The 26,128-nt window shown below is 39.8% G+C and overlaps 1 long non-coding RNA gene across 2 annotated transcripts in view; it reads left to right on the forward strand.

The window, feature by feature from the left end:
* LOC118905656 overlaps positions 1 to 23,253 on the forward strand; it is a 122,573-nt gene extending 99,320 nt beyond the window's left edge. Inside the window, exons 3-4 of one of the 2 annotated variants that reach the window (XR_005022307.1) lie at positions 13,856 to 14,436; positions 22,283 to 23,253. This is a non-coding gene — a long non-coding RNA (uncharacterized LOC118905656). Of the gene's footprint in view, positions 1 to 13,855; positions 14,612 to 22,282 lie in introns of those variants that run through there. The other variant, XR_005022306.1, reaches the window with a different exon arrangement.
* The last annotated feature ends 2,875 nt before the right edge of the window (positions 23,254 to 26,128 follow it).

A 26,128-nucleotide genomic window follows, 5' to 3' on the forward strand; every position in this document is an offset into this window, starting at 1 on the left:
TTATAGTTTCTTTATAGGAATATAACGGCCTCAGGAAGGTCCGTAAGAAAAATATGATTTGTTTTGAGGAAATATGCGTTATAAACAATTTAGTGGAATGCACCTTTTCTATAAAAAGCATCATTTAGTGATTGTCCGCTACGCAAAAGAGGCAACTGTTTCTAAAACCACCTGTGCTTAGGGAAAGGAAGTAAGCTTTGCAAGATCACGTCAACTGGTGACCAAATCAGGAAAGTAATTTGAGAGCCTGGATTCATGGACATATGCTCAGCTGTTTGATTTATCCTGGAGGTGAAGCTGGAGCCAGTGGGGATAAGATGGTTGATTCTATTTTTCTCAGTCCTGGAAGTGGATGCTGGAGCTATGAAACACACCGGTGCTTGTCCTCTTTATTCATTGCCTTTTCCTTGTTTTGCTCCCTTTGAAACATTAAATCTGTAATTTTTTAAAGTTGTTATTATAATATGAATGAAAGGCATTCTCTTTTCTCCATCTTCTGATTGCTTGAAACCACATAAAAGCAAGTGAATATGATGGGAATTAAGTCTTGACAGTGGGTATTAGGTTGATGTATTGATTTCAAGTTGCTATTAAGGAAATAATGAAACCATGATTTTGTTGGTGATTTTATTTGTCTGCTGTGTGTGAAGGACATTTATTTACATTAGTAGAACATTAATTAATAAATTTCTATGCTGTTATATAAACTGGGGTCCATCTAAGCAAAAAAGGATAGATTTGCTTATCTAACTAGATACTATTAATTTAAGGGGAAAAAAACAACAACAGCAAAATTCCTAATCAGCAAATAATTCATTTCAAGCCAATGAGTTCTAAAAGGCCAAACGGTTGCTTGTGTTTTCTTTCTTTCTTTCTTTTTTAAATAATTTCAGCATTTAAATGTTTTTTCTTCTTTTGCCCTTACATTCTCATTGGAGTGTGTTTATTTTATTATCATGGGGCCTGCAAATATTTATTTTTAATACTCTAGTCTTAGAATAAGAAATGATATTCAGCACCAAGGCATGCACACTTACTTAGCATAAGAATGTGTTCTGCTTTAAAAGCAATTGCCTGGGAAACAGCAGTGCCAGAGCTAGAACAATTTATATTGGGGAAACTTGACTACATGAAGACACTGAGTGCTGAATTATCAGAATAATCCTGAGATCAGGATGGTGTCTTCCTCTGCTTGCCTTTCCTTGCTTATCTCTGCCATGGTCATGCTGTAGTCATATTTTGATGATTTTGAATTTTCAACATCTTAGTGCATTTGCATTTTCCCTATTTTCAAGATAGAGATCGTGCTGTGTTATAAATACATTATAATGGTAATGTCAGGGTAAAGAAAACCCCCCCTTTTTTTTAATCTTGACAAGATTTTTGTCTTTCAAGTGGGGGTTGAAAGAGTAAAGATGGATTATAATTCCTTTTCTTAAAATAATGAAGAACATATTTTATAAAAGGCATTTAGAGCTGCAAACTAGCATCTATAGCTACCATTTGATTTTTTTAATGTATTCAAAGTAGGATTTTGGGGAGAGGGTGAGAAAAGCTTAAATATGGAATTAAAGAGTTCAGTGCAATTTCAAACTATAAAGAAGAACGTTCTTACTGTTTCCAAGAAAGAAGATGTCATTTTCTCAAGATTCCACTTCTTTCTTGTATACAGCTTTCCTCTAGTAAACTATTCTTTAAACTTTCTATTGGAGGATAATATTCATTATATCACTGAGCATGTCTGTGTAACCAGCACCCAGGCACAGGACACACCTGTATCCCAGGAGTCCCCGTAAGCTCTAGCAGTCACTACCCTCCCCACAGTAACCACCACTGACCTCTATCAACAGACTGGTCCACCTGCTTTCCTACTTTACATTCAAGGAGTCCCACAGTATCTACTTACCACTGACTTTTTAAAAATTGAAGTATAGTTGCTTTACAATATTATATTAGATTCAGGTGTACAGCATGGTGATTCAGTATTTTTATAGATTATACTCCATTATATGTTATTACAAGATAATGGCTATGATTCCCTGTGCTGTACAATATATCCTTGTTGCTTATCTATTTTATACATAGTAGTTTGTATCTCTTCATCCCCTACCCCTATCTTGCCCCTGCCCCTTTCCCTCTCCCAACTGGTAACCACTCGTTTGTTCTCTATGTCTGTGAGTCTATTTCTGTTTTGCATATATATTCTTTTGTTTTATTTTTTAGATTCCATATATAAGGGATATCATACAGTATTCGTCTTTCTCTGTCTGACTTATTTCACTAAGCATAATAATCTCTAGGTCCATCCACATCACTGCAAATGGCAGAATTTTTTGGTTTTTATGGCTGAGTAATATTCCATTGTACATATGTACCACATCTTCTTTATCCATTCATCTGTCGGTGGACACTTGGGTTGCGTCCATATATTGACTATTGCAAATAATGCTGCTATGAACATTGGGGTGCATGTATCTTTTCAAATTAGTGTTTTCATTTTTTCCCAGTATATTCCCAGGAGTGGAATTGCTGGATCATATAGTAGTCCTATTTTTAATTTTTTGAGGAACCTCTATAACGTTTTCCATAGTGGCTGCACCAATTTACACTCCTACCAACAGTGAACAAGAGTTCCCTTTTCTCCACAGCCTGGCCAACATTTGTTATTTGTAGACTTTTTGATGATGGCCATTCTGACGGGTGTGAGGCAATATCTCATTGGGGTTTTGTTTTGATTTCCCTGACGAGTAGCGATGTTGAGCATCTTTTCACGTGCCTGTTTACTATCTGGCTATCTTCTTTGGAAAAATGTCTCTTCAGGTCTTCTGTCCCACCTCCCGCCCACTATGCAGGCAGCAGCTCTCTGAAGCCCCTCCCCTCAGAGGCAGGATCCCCCTGTGAGCTGAGCCTCGCCCCTCACCTAGCAGCAGGAAGATTTAACACCCGAAGGCAGCCAGGCTACTCAGCGCTCCCCTCCACCCCTCCACTCACAGTCAGTGACGCCCAGAGGGAGGCTGAACCCTCTCACCTTCACGGCATCAGCAGGGGGAGTAGGGTTGGCGGGGGGCAAGGTGTGAGGGCTGGGACTCGGTGAGGCTGCCCTGCCCCCCGTCCTCCCCTGGTGTCAGCGGGCCCCACTGAGGAGCTGAGCGTCTGCCTCAATCCCGCAGCTAAAGAGAGTGTTTTCTGAGTCAGCCCTGAGCTTCCCGTCCCTGGCATCAGTGGGGGGCCCAGCGGGGAGCTGAGGACACACACCCACTGGGAGAAAACCAGCAGTTCAAGCAAGTGCTCACTTTCGCTGGGAAGGTTAGGCATCAGTGGGGCCCGTCTGTAAGAATTTGGACAGAAGATTGTATATCCCGAGTTAGATGACTGACATAGATTTTCTTAGATTTAATGTTATTCCAATAATGTGTTGCATGTAGTATTGTGACATTTCTTAGAAAGGATATAATTCATTTAAAAATAGATAGGATAATTAGCCAATAATTATTCTAATGTGTTTAATACTTACCCCAGTTTTTTGGATATTAGATTGGCAATTTAATCCATGAGAATACATTAAGGTTGATTGAGGAAAAGGGCAAGGATGAAGGGCGTGACCCTTCAATAATGAAAGTAGAACAGGTATGAATATTATACCCCTCTGTAATATCATGTTTTATGAAAAAATTGTACGTATTTGACTTTTGGAGTTTTCTTTAGGGAAGAACAATTATTCCCTTTAGGAATTTTCACCTCATCCAAGTTTCAGTTTGAGTTTAATTAATTCACTTTTGGAGACAATTCAAAGTAGAAAATAGAGAAAACTATACCATCAAATATGAGATATTGAATAGAAAACTCACAAAGGAAGATACACAAATGTCTGATTAACACCCAGATCTTGATTTCTAAATATCATTCTCCAGTAAAATGAAAAAGCTTTCCTTGGATAAATGAGGCCACAGTTGGGACAGGGAAATTCTGAGATGGTCCTGGGACATCTTATTGCACCAGAAAATGGAGAAATGCTGAAAGGATAGTGGGAGGACGTCATAGGTCACAAGGTCACAAGGTCACAGGTACTAACATGAACAGGTTTGCCCTGGTCACTTTTGGGACAATTTGAACGTAAAAAGAAACAATTATAGTAATGGATTAGCACCCACTGAATAATAAAAAGTTATTAATACATGACGATATAAACAAGGAAAACAAACAACTAGATAATAAAAAATGAAGAACAGTAAGCTCCTCCTCACAGTTGAGTGTTAATATAAAACGAACGGTGGACTTGGAAAATTATCAGTGTGTTTCAAAACTAACAGGTTATTTAATGTAGAATTGGATATTTACATGTTAAAATGACCTCCCCACAAATTATCACCACAAAAAATTACCTAAAAGGGACAATAGTAACATTATTGTAGGGAAACCTGGCAAACACCATCTTAAATGACATCATGTGCCCCCTAATAGGATGTTCCGGGAAGGATGTAATGTCACCCTGATGCCATTCCTGCCAAAAGACATCACCTAATCATGAGGAAGCGTCAGACAAATTCGAATTAAAGTACATTCTAAAAATCATTGGTCTGTACTCTTACAAAGTATCAAGGTCAGGAAAGATATAGAAAAGCTGAGAAACACCTCGAACTTAAAAGAGACATGACAACTAATTGAGATGTATGATCCTGCATTTGATCCTAGACTAGGAAAACAATAATTAAAAAACTATAAACTATAGTTTATCAATAAACCATAACTATGGGGACTAGTGAAAAACTAACATGGACACAATAGATTAGATCATTATATATTAATCTTTCTTAATTTTGTCAATTTTGCCAACGATATCAGCATTATATAAGAGAATGTCCTCATTCTTAGGAACTACTTACTCAACTATTTAGGAGTAAAGGGACATGATAATTCCAAAAAGTAATTCAGAAGAAAAATACCTATCTATATATTCATATGTAGATATAGAGAGAGAAATTTATAATACAAATAGGGCAAAACAGAAACACTTGGTGAATATGGGTAAAGAGTATAGGAAATAGCCTTGTTTTATTCTACCAACTTTTCTATGTTTTAAATTCTATCAATAGAAAATTTTACCAGAAATGAAGGAATACAGCTAAAAGCTAGAAAAAAACTACAACGGTAACACTTCAGTCTTCATCTCACTCCACTCGTCCCCAGCCTTTGACACAGCTATCATTCACATCCTTGAAATTTTCTTCACTTGGCTTCCACAAACCTATATTCATCTTCTTTCCCTCTTCTTTCTATGGATGCTCCTTCTTTGTCTACTTTGTCCTTTTCCTCATCGCTCCAACCTCTAAAATTAGGTGCCCCCGACCTCTGCTCGTTGCTGTCAACGCCCATGTCCTGTATGATCTCGTCCTGTCACATGGGTCCCCATGCTGACCACCCCAAATGCAAGTCCCTGGGCCCCTTACCCAACATTCACACCCGTCCATCCAGCTGCCCACTTGACCCACCTGAGCGCTCAGGAAGCTTCAAACTACATGTCCCGAGTTGCGTTTCTGCTACTCACTTTCCCTGTACCACCCTGATATCTAGATTGTTCTCCTCTATCCTTCCAGCTGTTTAGAACAAAACCTGAACGTCAGCCTTGATTTCTTTTTTCTTTCATATCACATCACAAAATCCCCTTGGAATCTTATTACCTTCTGTCCCTTCCACTACGATACACCATCCTTCAAGCTACCACCATCCATGCCTAAACTCTTTCAATATTTTTTTTTAATTTAGTATCCTTTCTTGTGACCTTGACAATGTATTCTCAACACGGCAGCCGGAGCGATCCTGTTAAAATACCAGTTATGTGACGTCATTATTCCCTCAATGTCTCCTCTCACTCAGGAACGAAGGAAAGCCCTCACTATGGCCAGGAAAGTCCTCCAGGATCTAGGACCTCACCCCCTTTTCACTTGCCCCTTCATTCTGTTCTAGCCGGCCTGGCCTCCCAGCTATTTCTAGGACACCTAGGCATCCTACTGCCCCACAGCCTGTGAACCAGAGCAACCTTCCCTCAGACACGTGCACGATCACCCCACACTTCCCTCAGGTGCTTGCTCAGAGGGACCTCACGTGAGGCTCCCTGGTCACTGCACACCTAGTCCTCTCCCCTGCCGCATTTGTTGTCCTTAGAATTATGTAGAATGTGGGTGCGAGTCTCTCGTCTTCTGCCTGACTCTCCCACTATAACTATTCACAGAGGCATCTTTATGTGTTCCCTCACTGTTTATGAGCTCTAGCACATAACAGACATCGAATATTTGTTGAATAAGTGAATAAAACCTTCAAACTTAGTTTTACCTTTTAATATTGTGAAACTGGACTATTGCAACAAACTCTAGCTTCTAACCTCCTCCAGTTAACCTATTACCAGATTAATAAGCAGACTGGGACCCACACTCTTCAGGAACCCTTCCGTGATGACCTATTAAAATAATCCAACAGCTAATTTACATGTGTCTCCCACGTGCCAGACACTGGCTAGACGCTAGAAATAAAATATGTCCAAGACTCTGTCTTTGTCCCCAAGGACTTCAGAGTGAAGTAGTAGCAGATGAGGCTGTTAAGTAATATATAGCAAAAAAATAAATAAGAAAAAACCCTCATATAGCAGGGAACTGGATGCTGTGTCCTTCAGTGTCAATGTACATCGTGTCCAGGTTTCCACTGCAACTGGCGATGGAAACAGTATCACTAGAGTTCAGTTCCTGTTCTCATTTTCCACAATGGTGCTGTGGGGTGTGAGATGGTGAAAGAGGACCCAGGAAGCCGTGGCTCAGGAGCTGAGAGCAGCAGATTGTCTGCAGGGGCAAGGCGTAAACAAAGGATGAAGGGCATCGCTGAGTCTGTGCGTAAGATCCAGCCAAAAGCCTTGGCATTGTCAAATGGGAGCTACGGCAACAGTGTCACACGTGTATACCCTTTCCAGTCCTTAAAATAGCAGCTATTTACAGGAGCTCAGAGGCAAATGAGCAAGGTCTCTTCGCCCCTGATCTACCTTCCCAGGCTGTTTCTTGGCCGAAATTCCCCCGAAGGTCACAGGCAACTCGACTCTGTAGTGGCAGGTGGAGATCACGCAAAATGAATTGTGACTTTGATGTCTTTTCTTTGGGTTTTGTTCTATGAGCTTTCCAAGCAGAGCAGAGTTGAAATGATCAAACCAGTGGATTCTGTAGTGTAGCTGCTGTTATGGAAATAAACACATGACTATGTATATACACTTGTACACACACGCGCGTGCACTGAAGAGGCTTCCCGCGCTGCTCGTGGGAACCGCTAGAGCAGTGAGAAGCTGTCTATACGGAAATCCTGACGTGCGTGCAGCCACGTGCTGCACCTTGCAGGTGACCCAGTAACAGCTGGACGTGCAGGAAAACCCGAAAGTGCGTGGTGAGCAAAGAGGAGTGCTGAAGAGAGGTGGGAGAAGCACAGCCCTGGGTAATCAGCGCTGAACTACCTGGGGTGTATTTGCACGCAGTGCTGCCGGCAGCCCTGCACTGCGCTGATTTAACACTGCTTTACTCTCTGATCCTGACTTTTCCTGATGCTGAGTTTCTGTGGCTTCTGTGTGCAATTGTCCAACCTACAGAAACTTTCCTCATCTCCGGGCAGCTGCTTTTCCAGGTGGCGCAGGTCGAATTATTTTGGAGCCGAAAAGTGTGCACGTTTCCGTTTCGGGCCGTCAGGTGCCTCCCAGCCCCCAGTCCCAGAATGGCCTTGACTCCCAATGTGCACAAATAGAGCAGCTCACGCGAGATGGTTGAAACTGCACAGTTGGCGCCAGGGCCAAAAATGAAACTCGGTCTCATTCTGTAATACGTCTATTGTCTTTTATTTACCTCCCGCTTTCCTGACTTTTTCTCTCCTGAATCCTGGGGCACCCTGAGCTGCAGTCGGGGGACAGCTGTGGCACGTCTATTAACTCCGCTGGGCACTAACCCACAGGCGGTCCTGGGCTCACCGTCTGCCGTCTGCTTGAACTGGGAGACCCTCTCCTCTCTCACTGGCACAGGGTGTACCTATGGGGCTTTACAGAAATGAAATGAAAACCCCATAAACATAGTCTAGCCTGGAGGCTATATACCATTCTAACAAAGGGCAATACATTTGTGGAGAAGTGAAAACACACAGGAAAAGGGTTTCGAATTTCTAGGGGCAGTAAATTGCGGGAAGGTAAACATATGGGGAAACTAATGTAAGATCAGGGTTACTTTTGTAAGGTTTATCTGTACAGGCCCGTCTCGGTGCAAGCTTCCTGTCTTCTTCGTGGATTTAAGGCACTCCTCATTTCTAGAAGTTCCTTTCTTAGTCCAATAAGGGAAGCTCCAAGGAGGCTTATTTCTGCATATGTTGATTCTCAATTGCCTTCAGCTCAAAATAATCCAAAGTGGCTTACTTGGGGGCAGTGTATTCTGGTCCCTTTCGCTGTCTTGTGGAACTGAGAAATGGAGAAACAACCAGAAAGAGCCGTAGGATGAAGGAAGGGCTTGTGTATTAAAGGTGAGAAATACTACACCATAATGGGAATAAATCAAGAAAGAGGAATTGATTGTGTAAAAGACAATAATAATAAGGTGTAACGCAGGAGCAAAGCCCACGAGACGGTGCTGGGGTGGTTTCCCCCACAGTGAGGAATGGCAGGCATGTGCGTACTTTGTCCCTCTTTACAGGAGGGGAGGGGATGCAGGAGGCGTGGTGGACTTTGTGGAGGGAAGATGAAGAAGTTCCCCTTTCGGTTGCTTCTGTTTTCTTGGTAGAAGACAAGGTTCTCATCTGAGAGGGGAGCATGTGGGCCTTACGCTGTGACGACCCAGGGGTGCAGCACAAGCGGGACACACAAGAAGCCTCTTGGTTGTGGCTACGTTAAGTGACGCTTTTTATATTTAGCCTGAATTGTTTCCTATCACTATCCACAGCCCCTTCCCAAATACACACGTACACACACGCGCGCGCGCACACACACACACGCAGCTGCCATTTTTCAATTCAGGCTAACCTGAGGCTCTGCCATCTGTGGGGAGATGCCATGAACAGCCTTAGCAAGAGATCGTCAAGCCTTTGCCAATTTTCTGCTTAATAAAATCTACTCATCTCCCTCCCTCTGTCTCTCTCTAAATGGTGCCTCTGGTTTCATATATAACCTTTTCTCTTGCAATAAGTTGATGGTACAGGTGAACCTCCTTTTGTGGAAACCAACCATGGCAGCCCTTCCGAGAGGGTTTGGATAATAATTTTAATAAAGAGCAACAAGCAGCCTTTGTGCAGTTTCTCAGAGGAGGACTTCTGTAACCCAGTTTCTAAGGAAAATAGCTTAAATCGACTTGGTTGTCCAATTATTCTGGGTCTACCCTAGTCTCTGGTTGCTGATCAGGTTTCTGAAGTTTTGACATTTGAATATGTCACCCTGTGACGAGTCAGAGACCAGACCTGGTTCAACCACAGGCGAGAGAGGGATTGGTATGAGTTCAAGAATAAGGTAAAACCTGCTCTGTGGTCACCCACCATGGCTTGTCCTTTGGGTTAATCAGTTCGACTGTGCCTCTTTGAGCTCCTATGTGGGATACACAACATTATGGAAAATCAGCATAAAGTCATTTCCTTTCTGCCTTGTTACAAAATTCCTGGAATCTTCATCTGTTTCATTTTGGGTCTTTTTTTTTCTTTTTCTTTTGTGAGAATCAGCATTCTCAGCTAAGGTTGATAACAGCTTCATAATGCTTTACCTAACAGACTGGTTCTGACTGAAAGACACATCCATTTCAGCCACAGATTTAAGAAGAATCCATTTTTTTCTTTTGGAATTGCTTTTTATTTCTCCATTTTCTGTTACACCTACCAAGACCTTGATATAAATGTAGTGAATCAGGCACAGTTTATATTTGCCTACCATCTCCCATTGAATGAATTTCTGAATGAGCTTGTCCTTTTTTCCCATTCCTTGAGACTGCCAGTTGACCTAAGACAATCATCGTGGCATAGAATAAGTCCTCCTATTCCTCCTGATGCTCTGGTTGCCCAGATACCCATTCCCATCTCATTTTGTTCCCTACTAGTCATCTTCATCTTCGTCTCTTCTTGGTACTTTACTAGAGAAAGTTGCATTTTCCTGATACTTACATTTTACATTTTAGCTTTCCTTTTTTTTCCTGTGCTGATTGGCCAAAAGGAAAGTGAAAGAGGGCTTGGGGCCAGGGGCCCAGCTGCCACTTGACTTCACCCACAGCCCTGCTAGCTTTTTTCATGTAATATAGTATGTGATATGTCATGATACAGTAGAATAGAATAGAATAGGATATACTGTGATGGACTTCAGGGTATGCTTGTATTTGAAAGAAGTCATGATATACCCAGGTCATCTCTACTTCGCCTTTTCTGGCTCTGAACTTCTGTTCAGAGACCCTGGGTTCTGACCCCTTTGACTATGAGTGGACCACCCATCAGACTGGCTCCCATGCCCTGGAGGGAGGCCTGGCAGATAGAGACATGAGCTGGGAGTGAGAAGTACAGACAATGCAAGTTCTGACCTGTCACGCCCACCAGCCTGCTGGGAGACTATGAGTAAGTTATTTATCCTGCTTGACCATCAGCCAACTTAGGTTTAGAATGAAAGATGGATTCTAAGGGTCTTTTAGACTCTTCCCTCGTAAGGGCTAAAGGCCTGGAAAAATAATGTGTTCCAGGCAAGTGTTCACTAAGTGTCCTGCCAAGATGACTGGCCTCTGTTTCTACTTGTCACGCCAGAAATATCTGAGCCTTAAAAGTCCACAATGTTAAGAGCCTAAGCATTAACCTTCTGATATAAGTTAACCTCAAGCAGCACTGATTTCCATAGACTGACAACTGTTTAGGTCAGGAAGAACTGTTCCGTAATTCATAGCATTGGCAAACTCAACCTGGATCAGATTCTGTAAAAATATTTCAGCCAATTATGATGAATTCACTGAGGGAACTCCTAAACACACCCAGGACAGTGCATGCCTTTCAAATGAAAAATAAATGAAAATCTCTCTTTCAATGAAGAACTGGATTCTAAGTTTTAAACTAGAGAAAGGCAGCACTGTTTAATAATAGGCTGTAATTAAAGAGGCTGCATTGGCACAATTTATTAACGGTAAAAGCAAATTGTGAGTGGGTAAAAGTTTACTTATTCAAGGAACTTTTGGTTATTCCCAAAGGTTAGACATATATCTGAAAGTTTTATTTTTAAAAATATTCTTTAATTTGGGATTGAAAATTCCCCCCCTGAATCTCTCACCTGTCCCCTCTACTTCTCATCTCCAAAGATGTCTGGATGGAATTTGGGTTCTTCAGCTACAAAATATTTGAAAGCCACAAACCTGCTGAGCCCCATTTTTAAAAGTTATTTCTGAAAAGAGCCATGCAGCAGAAAGTCTAAGGGTGCATCTATCTCATATATACGCATATCTGGCTAAGGAAATGGTATTATTGTGGAGCCCAATTGAGACCATCAGGTCTGAGATTATAAGTGCAAACCTCTTCCTCATGTATGGCAGAGGCGTTTTTCACTTAAAAACAAATAATCAAAGAAAAATTTTAAATAGATCCAACCAAGCCTCAAATCTATACGTGTGGTTTACAAATGAGGACAATATTGCCCTGTACTGGACATCTGGCACCATCTGGGGACAGTTTGGTTGTTACAACTGGGGTTGAAGGGCAGGTGGAAATCTAATGGGTAAAGGTTAAACATTCTGTAATTCACAGGAATTATCTATCAATATGTCAATAGCCAAATGTCAATAGTGACACTGTTGGGCAACCCTGATCTACACACATTGCTTGTGACAGTGGGTTGGTGTCCAGATACCTGGAAAGTGACTGAAAATTTAAGAGAATACCAGCATTAGGATGTTAAAATCTGATGTGTCCTGATGGGATTGTGTGTACTAATCTCAGAGGTAAATTTTTGCTCTCTAATTTTCTTTTTATCTTTTCCTAATGGAGCTTCATAATAATTCTTTCATACTCCATGCAACCAAGAATCAACAGCAAAAGCTAATCAGAGCGCCTTTTTCAAGGGATCTTGAAACAATCCAGATAAAATCAATTATATGCTAATGTTCCATTCAGAGTCTTATATTTTTGCAATATCTTGTCACCCATCTCATCACAACATTCATCTGAATTTTATACCAAGCTGAAGTAATCTTCCTTGGTTACACACAAATAATTTTTTAAAATGAAAAACCCATAACCTAAGTGAGAAGACAACTAACTCAAGGTTAGTCAGAAGACAACTAGCATGGTATTACAGATTAACAGTTCTGATACTACTACACGTGTATAATGGATTTGAACAATTAAACAAATCAATGCCAGATGGAGGGAGTCGGGTTCCTTATTGTTGGAGTGTGAAATTTCTGTTAAACAAGGGAGAAAAACTAGAATGAATCATTTGTTCCTAAACTAGATGCAGAGGCATCAGTATGAACTCATGTTTAACCTAATATAGATACAGATGAATAGATTAAATAATTTATAGATATGTGTGTACACATGGGTTAGTAAACATACATGTATGTTCTAGTTCTGTCCTCTGAGAGAGCCTAGACACAGTGACACTGCATTAGAAATGAGCACAGTCCTTGGTTTCTAATGTCATTCTCCAATAAAGGGAACCAGGGCTCCTTAGAGAAAGCTGCTTCTAGGGCTGGAGAAGGAAATGTACAAGGTGAACTGGGGATCTTTGTAGTTCTAGGAAGTAAGAAAGTCCTCAGCAAACAAAATGATGGCAGCATGTGAAAGGGACACAACAGCTAAACTGAAAGAGCTTGCAATGACCAAAGCTGGAACAATCTGAACAGCAAAATACAGTAGTCCTGGATTGTAATGCAAAGTATTACATAGATATCCACGAGTCCATACTGAAATGGATAGGAATCGATGTCAGAATCGTATAGCCTGTGTCCTTAAAGAGGAGACGCACTTAAGATCAATGCACAACAGCGCTAAGAGGAGCGACTCAGGAACAATCGTGTGTTAAACAAAGAGAGAGGAATAAATAACGGGATTGCTCTTAACTCATGGCAAAGAAAAAAAAATTCAAAGTGTAATCCATGAGAAATGAGTCGTAGGATTGTCACAAATATTATTTTACACACAGTAGGAAGATCCTAGCCGAATCCATCAGCAAGGGCAGGGGTTGGAGGTGTGCGGGGGAAACATGGTCTCTGGCTGGAAAAAGATGAGAATGAGAATGGATTTGGAACCATTCTTGATACCTAATATGATAGATGCCTTCTGGTGTGGACGGCTTGAAGTCCGCACCACAGCGCATCTGTCATATTAGGCATCAAGAACATGCCTTGGTTAAAATGTCTCAGTGAGTATGGTAACTCCTTTACTTTCTGAATACATTATTTGAGCAAATTAACCCCTCTAAACCTGTTTCTTGTCTGTCTGTCTATCTATCGATCTATCTATCTATCATCTATCTATCTAACATCTATCTATATATCATCATCTATCTCTATATTCATATACTTTAATATTTATTCGATTTAATATTTAATATATAATTATATAAAATGACATTTAATATTTAAAATTTATTAGTTAATATATGTTAAATCATCACATTAGGTACCTTAAAAATCACATTGTACAACCTAAATACATACAATTTTTATCTGTCAATCATACCTCAATAAAGCTGGGATAAGAAAAACGTAGAAAAGTAATAAATACAAAAATAAAAATAAAACGGGACTAATAGCATTCCTACTGTGCCAGTTGAATTTACTGCTCTCAGCTGGAAATCCATCCTTCAGTACCTGCTCTGATGTAATGGACTTTTCCTTTGCAGTTAGCACAGCGTGAAGCTTTGTGTGTGGAGAGAGCTGGGGAGACACAGCAGAGGAAGGCGCTCCTCTTCCTGGTTCCTGCGCAGAGTTTGCTCTTTTCTGTGCCCGTGGCACTGCCAGTTAGCTCTGCATGTCTGCGCGGGCACCCTATTCACGCTGCCCCAACCGTGCCCTCAAGCAGGTAGCCTCTCAGGGACCGCGCAGACCCACCTCGGCTCGGGAATCACGGGCTCCAGCTCACAAGTCGTGGACACACCAGCGCCGCTCCTATCTTGTCCCAGCAGTGGCACCCCAGCTCCATGTGCACACATCCCACCTGCCTCAGTTCACCTGTTCCCCAAAGGGTGCTAGCTGGGGCCCTCGTAAGATGGACACTGTACCACAGTTCCCATGGCAATGCTGCTGTGACCTCGAGCAGGACTCTCTCTGCATACCTGCCCACCACCTGCGCTCCCATGTGCCCGAGATGGTGGCGTCCTTCTGTCCTGTGACTCTGGCTCGACTCTGGCAACCCAGCAACTGTTTCCACTGTGCAGTGGGCTCCAACCCACTGGTCAAACGAGGTCTGCACCCCAGGCTTGAGGTAGGCAACCCTTCCAAGTTTTCCTTTCCTTAGATGCTCCCCCTCAGCTGTACACTACTTTTTAAAGTTCCTTCTATATCTTTAGTCCTCTTATAATTGTTTTAAAATTCTTTATAGTTAATTTCTATTCAAATTACTGTGAAGTTTCTTTCTCCTGATTGGACCCTGACCAATGCAGTCAACTTTTAATGATTCTGTGAGTATTTAATAAATTCATTCAATCTAAGCCCCTACCGCAATCCCTGGCCTTTATTTAGTTTCTGATAACACCATCATCACCATCATTATCAACATCATAAGCCTTGTTTTCACCATCATCAAGAGCTGCAGAAGTGGCATGGATTCCTTTATTCAGATTATTACTTATGGTTTTAAAAAAGGTGTTTGTTACAGACATAGAAAGCAAACTTACGGTTACCAAGGGGAAAAGGGAATGAGGAGGAATAAATTAGGAGTATGGGATTACCAGAGACACGCTACTATATATAAAATAGATAAACAACAGGACCTACTGTATAACACAGGAAACTATATTCAGTATCTTGAAATAACCTGTAATGTAAAATAATCTGAAATATATATATATTTATATTATTATCAGTCATATATTTATATAACTGAACCACTTTGTATACACCTGAAACTAGCACAATATTATAAATCAACTATACTTCAATTAAAAAAAAGGTATTTGTTGAGACCTACCTAAACTTGCCTTTCATACCCCTTGGCCCCTACCCCTGCCATAGCCACTGTTGATACTGTGAAAATCACCTTCAATACCACTGTCAGAGGAATTCACTTCTAATAATTAGTACGACCAAGGCAAATCAAATTGCTCTATAGTTCAGTGTCTTCATTTAAAAAAAAGCCTTATAAAGCCTGCCTGCCTCCCTGGGTGAATAAAATGAGTTAATTCTTTATGTAACAAAGCTTGGAGTGTGAAGTGCTGTCCCTTTACAAGGCCTTATTACTATGGGACGATAGTCCATTTAGAAAGAAGGGTCCCCTGTAGCAAAAAGAGTTCCCATCTTAGCTGCCTTTTGATGAAAAGTCAGTATAATGGATTTTAGATGATTCACTTTTGAATACAAATCAGCTGCACCATGAATCTTTTTTTTTCCTTGAAAATTTTACTGTGTCTTTCTGTGTATGAAAAACTCATGAAACCTGAATAAAAGGAGAGGAAATTCAGTCTGGATGTGCTGGAATTTCCGTAAGTACTATAGGGGGTTAACAGCTAAGGTAATGAAATATCCTCTTCATCAGGACACGAAAGGCAAGGTCATACCTGGCCCTTCCAGGTGAATGAGAGGGTCACTAGGGACCAGGATGGATCAAAATGAGATATTTGCATCTACGATGTCCAGTGGAACGAAGCATCATGTTCAGGCTGATTGGGTCCTTATACGCATCCTATCATTGTCTTATTTACTTCCTTTGTAAATATTGCTCACACGGCATGTATATTATACAGCTCCACCAGCAAATTGTGGTGTGCGCTTAGTGTGTTTATTAAGTAAATTAAACACAATCTAGGTCATTATCATTTAAAAAAATTAACTCACCATCTACTACATACTGAATATCTTTTACTTGCTCTCAAGAAACTCATAGTGTAATTAGACCTGACAAATGAATCATACTCCATGGTATAAAAATGTGCTCTAGGAAATTATATGTAAGGGGGAAGAACAATGGACCCTCCTGCACATAAATGTGACCGTGAATATTTAATGGAGCAGGAGACTAATGTTGAGTTGCTAATTGCTTCCAAAATAGGTTAGACCTTATTAAATAGAAGCAATTTTTTTTTGTTTTTATAGACATTTTGATGAGTTTGGGTATGTAACAGAGAGCCTGAAGGTGAATCACGGGATAAGAGCTGAAGAGAACTGACTAACTGATCATACTGTCTGAAAAGAATTAGGAGATATTGGAGGAGATTCGGCAGGGAGATGGTAAGGAGGGAAGTAGAAGTGAGAAAAGAGAGAGGGCCAGCCAGATTCTAACGGCTGCAGCATCTTGGAATATGAAGTTGCCAGTAAGCTGTGAAAATCTCTGATGGTGATTAGACAAAGAGTTTGGTAACTGCAGGGCTCAGATTACTTGGGTGCACATTTCTGGTGTGAGAAATTCTATGTTTCATTTCAGGGACTAGATTGATGCAATGACTGTTAGAAATAATCCAGGATAAGGAGAATACACGCAAGAAAAATAAAAACAGGTAGTCTAAATATCTTGGATCTGACAAGATATCAAATGGCAGAAACCATAGGGGCCAGAGGCAGTGGGTGACTTATTAAAAGCCCTGAAGGAAAAAAACAAAACAAAGCTGCCAAACAAGAATCTTGTAACCAGCAAAGCTATGCTACAGAAAATGAAGAAGAAATTAAGAAGTTCCAGATAACCAATAATAATCAGATAATCAGATAAACAATAACTAAGAGAGTTCATTGATAGCATATCTATCCTACAAGAAATACTATAAGCAGTCCTTTATTTTGAAAAGAAAGAACATCAGACATTAACTTGAATTCATTAAAGAAATAAAGAGTACCAGTAAAGGTAATTACACAGGTAAATACAAAAGGCAGTAAAAATACATTTTTTGTCTGTAACACTGTTTTTCCCTATTTGATTTAAAGTAAAAATGCATACTGCAATAACTATAAGCCCAAGTTGATGGAAACAATGCATAAAGATATATTTTGTGACAATAAGTGGGGAAGGGAGACCACAACTATACAAAGTTTTTTGTATAGCATTGACTTTAATTTGATAGTAATCCAAATAAGATTGGTATAAATAAAGATGTTGACAGTAATCCCCAAAATAAACATTAAAAACTTTAAAAATATACAGTAAAATAAACAGTAAGGGGATTAAAGTATTTACTAGAAAAATATCTAGTTAACAAAGAGGGAGGCAATAATAGAGAAATCGAGGTACAGAAAAGACATGGGATATATAAGAAACACATGATAAAATGGCATACATAAATTCTACCTCAGTAATTACACCAAAAAAAAGGTAGATTGGCAGAATGGATACAAAGACAAGATCCAGCTACCTGTTGTGTAGAGGAGATCGTTTATATTCAAAGGCACAAAAGGTTTGAACATAAAAGGGTGGGAAATGATACACCATAAAACAGTAACCAAAAGAGAGCTGGAGGGGCCGTACTAATATCAGTAAGAACAGGCTTAAGACAGCCACTAGAGACAAGGACACACTGTAATGATGAAATGACCAATCACCTAAGAAAATATGACAATCATAAACATATATGCACCAACAACAGAGTCCCGAAATACATGAAGCAAAACCAGACAAATATAGGGAGAAATAAACTAATCAGCAACAAAAATTGGAGACTTTGACAAACCACTTTCAATAATAGACAAAACAACTAGGCAGACGATTAGCAAGAAAATAGAAGACTCAAACAGCTCTGTAAACATAGACCTGACAGACATGCACAGAACACTCAACAACAACAGAATCCACATTCTTGCCAAGTGCACATAGGACATTCTTCAGAATAGACCGTATGTTATGCCACAAAACAAGTCTCAATAAATTTAAAAGGATTGAAATCATAAAAAGTATGTTTTCTGACCACAAGGTAATGAAATTAGGAATCAACAGCAGTAGGAAATTTGAGAAACTTACAAATTTGTGAAAATTAAGCAACACACTTCAAAGTAAACAATGAGTCAAAGAAAAAATCACAAGGAAATTTAGAAAATAATTTAAGATTAGAGAAAACAAAAGCACACTGTACCAAAAATTGTAGGATGCAGCAAAAGCTGTGCTGAGGGAAATTTGTAGCTGTAAATGACTAAATTAAACAAGAAGAAAGATCTCAAATAAATGACCTAGGCTTTCATTTTAAGAAATTAGAAAAGGAAGAGAAACTAAATACAAAGCAAGAAGAAGGAAGGAAATAAGAAAGTCTAGAGTGGAAGGAAATGAAATAGAGAAAATCAGCAAAAGCAAAAGTTGGTTCTTTAAAAAGATCAATAAAACTGGCAAACATTTAGCTGTACTGACCGAGGGGGGCAAAAGGACTCGAATTACTAAAATCAGGGAAGAAAGAGGAGACATTATTGTTAATCTTACAGGAATAATAAGGATTATAAGGAGATACTTTCAAAAGCATAACGAGGTGCCACTACACACCCACCAGGATAAAAATAATTTAAAAGTTGGACAATGCCATGCGCTGGCTAGGATGTGGAGAAATTGAAACCCTCATGCAATGATGGTGCGAATGTGAAATGTCACAGCCACTTTGGAAAAACACTTTGACAGTTCCTCAAAAATCAAACGTAGAATTACCATATGAATTAATTTCCCAGGGCTACCAGAACAAAGTATTATGTTTTGCAACAACAGAATTGTATAGTCTTACAGTTGTGGAGGCTGGAGGTGTGAGACCAAGGCGTCCACAGGGTTGGTTCCTGCCTAGGGTTCTGGGAGAGGATCTGTTTCTTGCCTCTCTCCAGGCTTCCGGTGTTTGTTGCCATGGTTGGTGGTCCTTGGTTTGTAGACACATCCCTGCAATCTTTGCCTTCTTGTTCACGTAGTGTGTCTGTGTCCAAATATCCCCAGTTTATATGGATACCAGGGCTACTCCAATGAAGATGACTTTATCTTAACTAATCACATCTGCAATGACCCTATTTCCAAATGAGGTTGCATGAGGGTTACAACGTCGACATATGAATTGGGTGTGGGGAGGTAGACAAAATTCAATCCCTGATACCACATGATCCAGCAATTTCACTCCTAGGCATATGCCACTCCAAAGCATATACCCATGAAGACATATGTTTATGTAATAACTTGTAAATGAATGCTTATAGCAGCATTATTCAGAATAGCCAAAAATAGGAAACAGTCTAAATGTCTATCAACTGATGGATAGATAAACAAAACATGGCATAACAATACAATTGAATATTATTCAACCATAAAAGAAACGAAGTCCTGATACATGCTACAATGTGGATCTACCTTGAAAACACTTTCTAACTGTAAGAAGTCAGACACAAAAGGCTTCCTATTATGTTACTCCATTTTTATAAAATGTTCAGAATAGGAAAATCCATGGAGATAGTAAATAAATTACATTTTGCTACAGGAGGCTGGATAGGTGAGTAGGGAGTGACAGTAATGGGTGTGGGTTTCTTTGGGTGCTGAAAATGTTCTGGAATCAGACAATGGTGATGGTTGCAGAACCTTGTGAATATATGAAAAACCACTGAAATGTAAACTCTAAAATGGTGAACTTTGTGGTATTAGAATTCTATCCTGATAAAAATAAATACATAAGTATCTTGATTCTGTATGATTTCCTTCCTTAGTGAAGCCCTTAGCAATTCCAGCTGTACTTACTGCCCTGTGTTTCAAGGGTATCCCCACTTCTTTTAATATATTTCTCTTTTGCAAAAAGTAGCTCATGAACATTATCTTCTTTGCAACCCAATAATTTGTAATTAAGAATGGAATCTTGGGACATACGTTCAAGGCAGTTTGAAATGAGTAGCCGTGTGCCGTGGAAAACTATTAAAGTGTTTTGGGCAAGGTCCAGTGTGCCCAACCTGTCTTGTAGGAAGATTAATGTGGCACTGGCGTGGGCATGAATTAGAGGCATGCCCTTCTTGCCCTTAAATTGCTCTGGGGGCTATTTGTCAAATGCATTACTTTCCACAACTGCCACATGGAATTTTTCATCTGGAATAATCTCCAGGGATCTGAATATGGGTGACAGAAGAACTATCTACTTGTTTTGATAAAAGAAAATCCCTGTCTTTCTTCAAATGTCCTTTTTGCCGGATGGGAAATTCTGTCAGAATCACGGCATCAAGCTTCAGAGCAGGAAGGAAAAGTTTAGCTCAATTTTCTCATTTTCAGATAAGGAAAGTGAGGTCAGGGGGGGTTAAATGACTTTTTCAGAGTTATAAAATAAATTAATTATTTAATATTTGGCTTAGGAAAAAAAAACCTGTGAGAAACCTGTATATCTTCAACCCAATTTTATTTCCTCTTATTTTCAACCTTCAGTGATTCTGAATAATTTATCTTCAACTTGATTTAATGTGCTTCTACTTTATTTTTGCTCCTTGAATAAGTTTTATTTTTCTTTATAGATTATAATCTTTGAAGTTAGACCCCTTATACTTTCCTCATTTATTATTTAATTCTTCACATGGTTTAGGATATTATTTTACCTGCAGTTACTGCTCAGTGAATGTGAATTAATGAGTGACTGGATATGATTCAAGTCACTGGATATAATTCAAGACGGTACAGTTTCAGTGCCTAGACTAATACCTTAATTTCCTGAAAGCTCTCCTAAGTGTCGTACGGATTAGTGAAACACTGGAGAACGGGATGTGTTCCAGGTTCACAGTTCTTACAAGGGGAGTTCTGAGGTTACATGTACGTGGGCAGTAGCTGCACAGAATTAGTCAGGTTTTCTGGTCCAGCACGGCAGTTTCTCAGAGCTTCTATGCATCACAATCCGTCATGAAACTCCCAACATCACCGACCCGTCTTTGGCCACTTCTCACGGAACAGCTTCTGAAAGTCGTGCTTTATGCAACATACTTTTGGAAATGTTCATCTATCTTTTTTTATCTTCATTTCCAGATTTCTGTATTTGTTAGGGATGATGGCAGCAGAGCAGATGTGTCTGTTGTTATCTTTTCTAGTCCCCGATGACCCTATTCCTTCATCTGGAAGGAGCAGGGCTTCCAATGAAGATGTTTTTTTCATTTTCTGAACTTTTCCATAAACGGTGCTGAGTGAAGCGTCAGCCCTTTAAATCAGTGATTTCCACACAGTAATAAAACTACCCAGGCTATTTTGTGATAAGGTTTTCATCTCTCAAGTAAGAGCTTATAAAAGAAATCAGAAAAATACACTGCACTTTTCATAAAGCTAAACTCATTTAATTTAAAACTTAAAAATTTGTTTAAATTTAAAAATTCTTATTCTGAGGTCATGTTTTTTGTTGTTTGGTGTGTTACTTTTCCTCGCTTGTTTTTTTCTTACTTAGTAAGATCAAAATTTGGTAATTTGGTTTGATTCCCTTGAAAGATTTTTCGAGGTGTTTCTGGTCTATGACTCCTCCAAGCTGGAAACCACCATAGTAGCTCATGACTGGGCATGTACTTTCCTGCCTTTCCTATTTGAATCTGTGGTCTTGTGAACATTTTAATATTTTTAAAATAATTTACGGTATTAAAACTTGAAGAAAAAAATTTCAGTCCAACTGATTGAATTTTTAAAGTGAATTTTTAAAAAGCATATTCAACTGACGTAATTGAAGAGACATGTAAGTTAGAAGGTCCCAGACTTAACTCTGGTACAGGAGTCATTCCTTTTCTTTCTTTCTTTCCCTCTTTCTTTCTTTCTTTCTCTTTCCTTCCTTCCTTGTTTCTTTCTTTTCTTTCTTTCCTTTTCTTCCTTTTTTCCTTCCTTCCCTCTTTTCCTTCTTTCCTTCCTTCCTTCCTTTCATTCCTTCTTTCTTAAAAATTTATTGGCAGTTCCTAAATGACTTGAAAGAGTTGGTGGAGTTAGATTTTTTAAAAGTTCTTTTTCTCTGAGAGAACCCATCTAAGTAAATTTTGGTCTTTATTTAACAAAAACATATTAATTGTACTTCAAAACTGTTCAGACACTGTGATACTGAATTTCACTTTCTCCTTGTAGAGAGGAAGTCATGAGAATGTCAACTTAGAAAAAGCTAAAATTTTATGGTTCAACACATTTTCCCAATGTATTAATAGTGAAAACTGGTATGAGTATTATTTCCCCTGTCACACACCTACAGGTAATGAGAGGAAGACACATTCAGACAATGGGTGAGAGTGAACTTCGAAACAGATCATCCACCTGACCTCCCTGGTTGTAAACAGCAAGGCAGCCATTGCCCCTGATGTCTCAGGAGACAAAAAGCCTTGGAATATGCAAACAAATGCTGATTCCAAGGCTCCAACAACAATGACTCTTATTCTTATTGAAAGGTGGAGAAATAAAATGAGATTTAACTGATTCACAAGTTATCAGAAATTTTACTTAAAGATTACTCAGCAGGATTTGGAGAAAACATGGAAAATAGGGCAAAAGCCATCATCACCCTGGAGCTGGACACATCATTGGTTTTCAAGAGATGAAGGAAAGAAGATTCTGCTGACAGCAGCCCCTTGAGCCTGGTGATAGACGTGGAAAGGATTCTGAGTTATTTGTGAGCCTATTGACACAAAAGCAGAGACTACTAAAACAAAATACTGAATCAATAATAAGTAAGGAAAGAACATTTTGATTTCACTTATGGCTGGATTACTCAACTGATGGGGAAAAAAATGGTGTCATGGACACTGATGACTTGACTACCAGATGCTGGGCATTTCATAACTTCCCTGATGGCAGCCCTATGGAGAAGACTGAGAATAATTACACAATTCACTGACAACATTCTCTGAAGTTTGAAAAAAAACATTAGCATTTGTCTCAATGTTTTTACCTTACCTGTTCTTCAACTTCCCATTTCTGTGTCCCATGACTTGTCACCTGGTACATGCCCACTCCATCTTTTCTCCTGTGTGGGAATGACAAGTTTTCTGTTGTTTCCATGTTGTGTGGTCTGCCTTGTTCATTGTATGCATTAAAAATTTAAGAATGCATTGGGGATATTTAATAACTCATCTTCGTACACTGGAAGAGAATCAAACCTTAAAAGTTCTCAGTCTTCACCAACCTTACATCTTTTCAGATCCTGTGTCTCAGTAAGTTTCTGTCAGAAAGAAGGATATTGTCAATGAGGTTTATCATGATTTTTGTCACCCTACCCGCACTCTATCTCTGTAAGTCGTCAGCTACGTGTTTGCCAGTGGCGGTGAGCGATGATGCCCCAGTAGGAGAAATTCTTGACATGGACATAGTTTCCTGAGAAAAAATGAACAATCGCTGAGTGTTCAAAAGATCTTTGTTCTAGCACTGGCACTGCATTATAATATGAGACAGAATGCCGAAACCTAAGCTAAAGAAGGAATTCAATTCCTTACAACGCACTGTCTAGATCAAATATGTCTGAGTATAAAGATCAACTCTGTTAGGATATTTTAACTATTGGAATAAGACCCAAAGATTCAAGCTTTCATGAATTAGATTAATTCAGCAGAGGAGATTAGGGTCTCTATCTCTAAACCCCTCCCAACATGCACACACACACACACACACACACACACACACACGCACACACACTCCAGCTAAGTTTCTGTTTGATTTAACTCATATACACCTAGCAGTTCCCTCCACCAACAGGACCTACCATGAAAAAATTCACATCTGCTAACATTTGTCCATTAAATGCTATTGGGCAAATGAGCAAAGGAATAGGAATTTCAATATATAAGTGGAGAGCAGACTATGGCATTGTGCCTGCCCTCCTAACTCAGAATGCAAATATGTTATTGAAATTCTTCATGGCTCTTTCTCACATCACTATTTGAATTCCAGTCTAAAATTGAGTGAAAAGCGTCACAGTGTGACGAGGCAGAGGAGAATCAGCTCCTGGGAATTGCAGTGGTCCTGCTGGAGACTTCTGTTCTGCTACCATGACTCAGGTAGTAATAACTCTGGCAAGCACTCACCCAAGTTCAACTCCATGTGGAAAGCAACATGGAAAAAAGCTTGTCTGGGGCCAGAATTATGCCATTTGTTGCTTTCATGTTCTTTGTTTTATTTTTTTAAAGTTTGTAAATTAATACAGGCAGATATTCAAAGATCAAACAGTACAAAAAGTTTATAGTGAAAATTAGCCATTTTTTCCCCTACCACTTCCTACCTGCAAACCCACTCCTCAAATGATCACTTTAAGTTTTTTCTTTTTTTTTTTCCTGCTGGTATTGACTGTCATGTTTCTAAATACCGTGCTTCTCTGCTGTTTCTTGATTTCTGTTTTAAATGTCATCAGGTTCTGGAGAAATATCGCATGGGTGGCTCTAGGCTAGAGGTTAAAATCCATCCGTTCATTATCTATAGAAGCGATAATACCAATACCATGTAGTGAGTGAGATCATTAAATAAAATAACACATAAATAGTGTTTGGAACAAGCCTGGCGTGTGGTAAGCGCTCAATACGTGTAAGTTGTTGATTTTGTCATTAATCACAATTGCATTGTTTTTCCAGTTGATTCACTTTACAGCAGATGATGATGTGTTATCCTAACACTGCCCCCATCATGTCCTATCTATCAGGCACTATAGATCATTGCTTAGGACCTATGAGATTTTCAAGCGCTTATGTGTGAAAGCTGAAAAAAAGGGGTTCCAAAAAGTAGGAAAACAACAAAAATAAAATTCATAACTGCTCAGTTAATTGTAAAATACAACATTTGTTAACTATTCATAATTATCTATAAGTTATAGGCAGTAAGGGTGCATTTCACCGTGTCATGATGTGAATGGGACTCTTCAAAAGCCATATCACATTCTCCCAATGGCGCCATGTCACATCTTTTGATAACTAAGCAATAATCTGTGTTCTTATTATTATCTCTGATAGCAGTTGTGTGCCATGAAATTTTTGTACAGCATTTTCTTCTTCACTATAGTAAACATCTGCCTAACTTTTTCAACTGCATGCTTTTCCAGGTGACTTTTCTTTCCAGTCTGCCCCATCAGGTCATCTTTTCCCACAAGCGACCACCCCTGCAGAGGTGTCGGCCCCAGGCGCTCCCCCCACCCCACTCATGCAGACCACCCCTCAGGCTGGGGCACAGCTGCTGTCCCAGGACATCCCTGTATCCCTTATTGGGTTGACCGGGTGCAGCCCCCAGTCCGTGTCTTCCTCTCCCTTGTTCGAGCCCCTCGTTTCTTTGAAAGCACATCTTTAAGCAACTTCTTAAGAAAGAGTAGTGGGAGGCGAACTTAAAAATGTAAATTTGAAAATGTCATGGCTTCACACTTCAGAAGAGATTCACTACATACATTTCTAAGATAAAAATAATTTTCCCTCGAAATTTGCGAGATATTGTTCCACGATTTTTATCACCTGGTAATTTTGCTGAAAAATTGACAGTCAGCTGATCATTTCCTTGTAGGCGATGTACTTTATTTTTTCTTGCAAGAAGGTTTTAGAACTATAGTTGCACCCTTGCTGCTCTGAAATTTCTTGATGAGATTTCTTTTACTCGGATTCAATGATAAATAATTCTCATTAACAGAGAGAAACAAGCCCAAGCCCAAATGAGCTTGAACAATAAAGGAATTACATGCTCCGGTAACAGAGACATGGGTGCCAACAAGGGCTCGGTTTCTCCCTGTGTCTCCACTCAGCCTTCCAGCATCAGGTCAGGGGACCAGGCTGGCTGCCACCAGCTCCCAGCTTCCTTGTTTGGGGTCCAGCGTTCCTCATTCAAATGGTTTATCTCTGCATTCCCAGAAAACCTGGGAGTCACCAACTGAGGCTGCATAAATAGCGTTTTGAACCAGTCTCTGTAGCCAGAGAGATGAAATAGACTATAGCATCCAGCCCTGGGGCTGGGGGTGGAGTCTGCTTCCCGGGGACCACAAGGTCCCCATCAGAAATAAAAGACTGTCGGGAAGGAGAGCGGGGAATGGGAGCTGGGAAGCAGTCAGCTAATTTCCATGAGAAGTTTCCTTTCTTTCCCC

This window comes from Balaenoptera musculus, chromosome 13, assembly GCF_009873245.2.
Source record: "Balaenoptera musculus isolate JJ_BM4_2016_0621 chromosome 13, mBalMus1.pri.v3, whole genome shotgun sequence".
Taxonomy (NCBI): domain Eukaryota; kingdom Metazoa; phylum Chordata; class Mammalia; order Artiodactyla; family Balaenopteridae; genus Balaenoptera; species Balaenoptera musculus.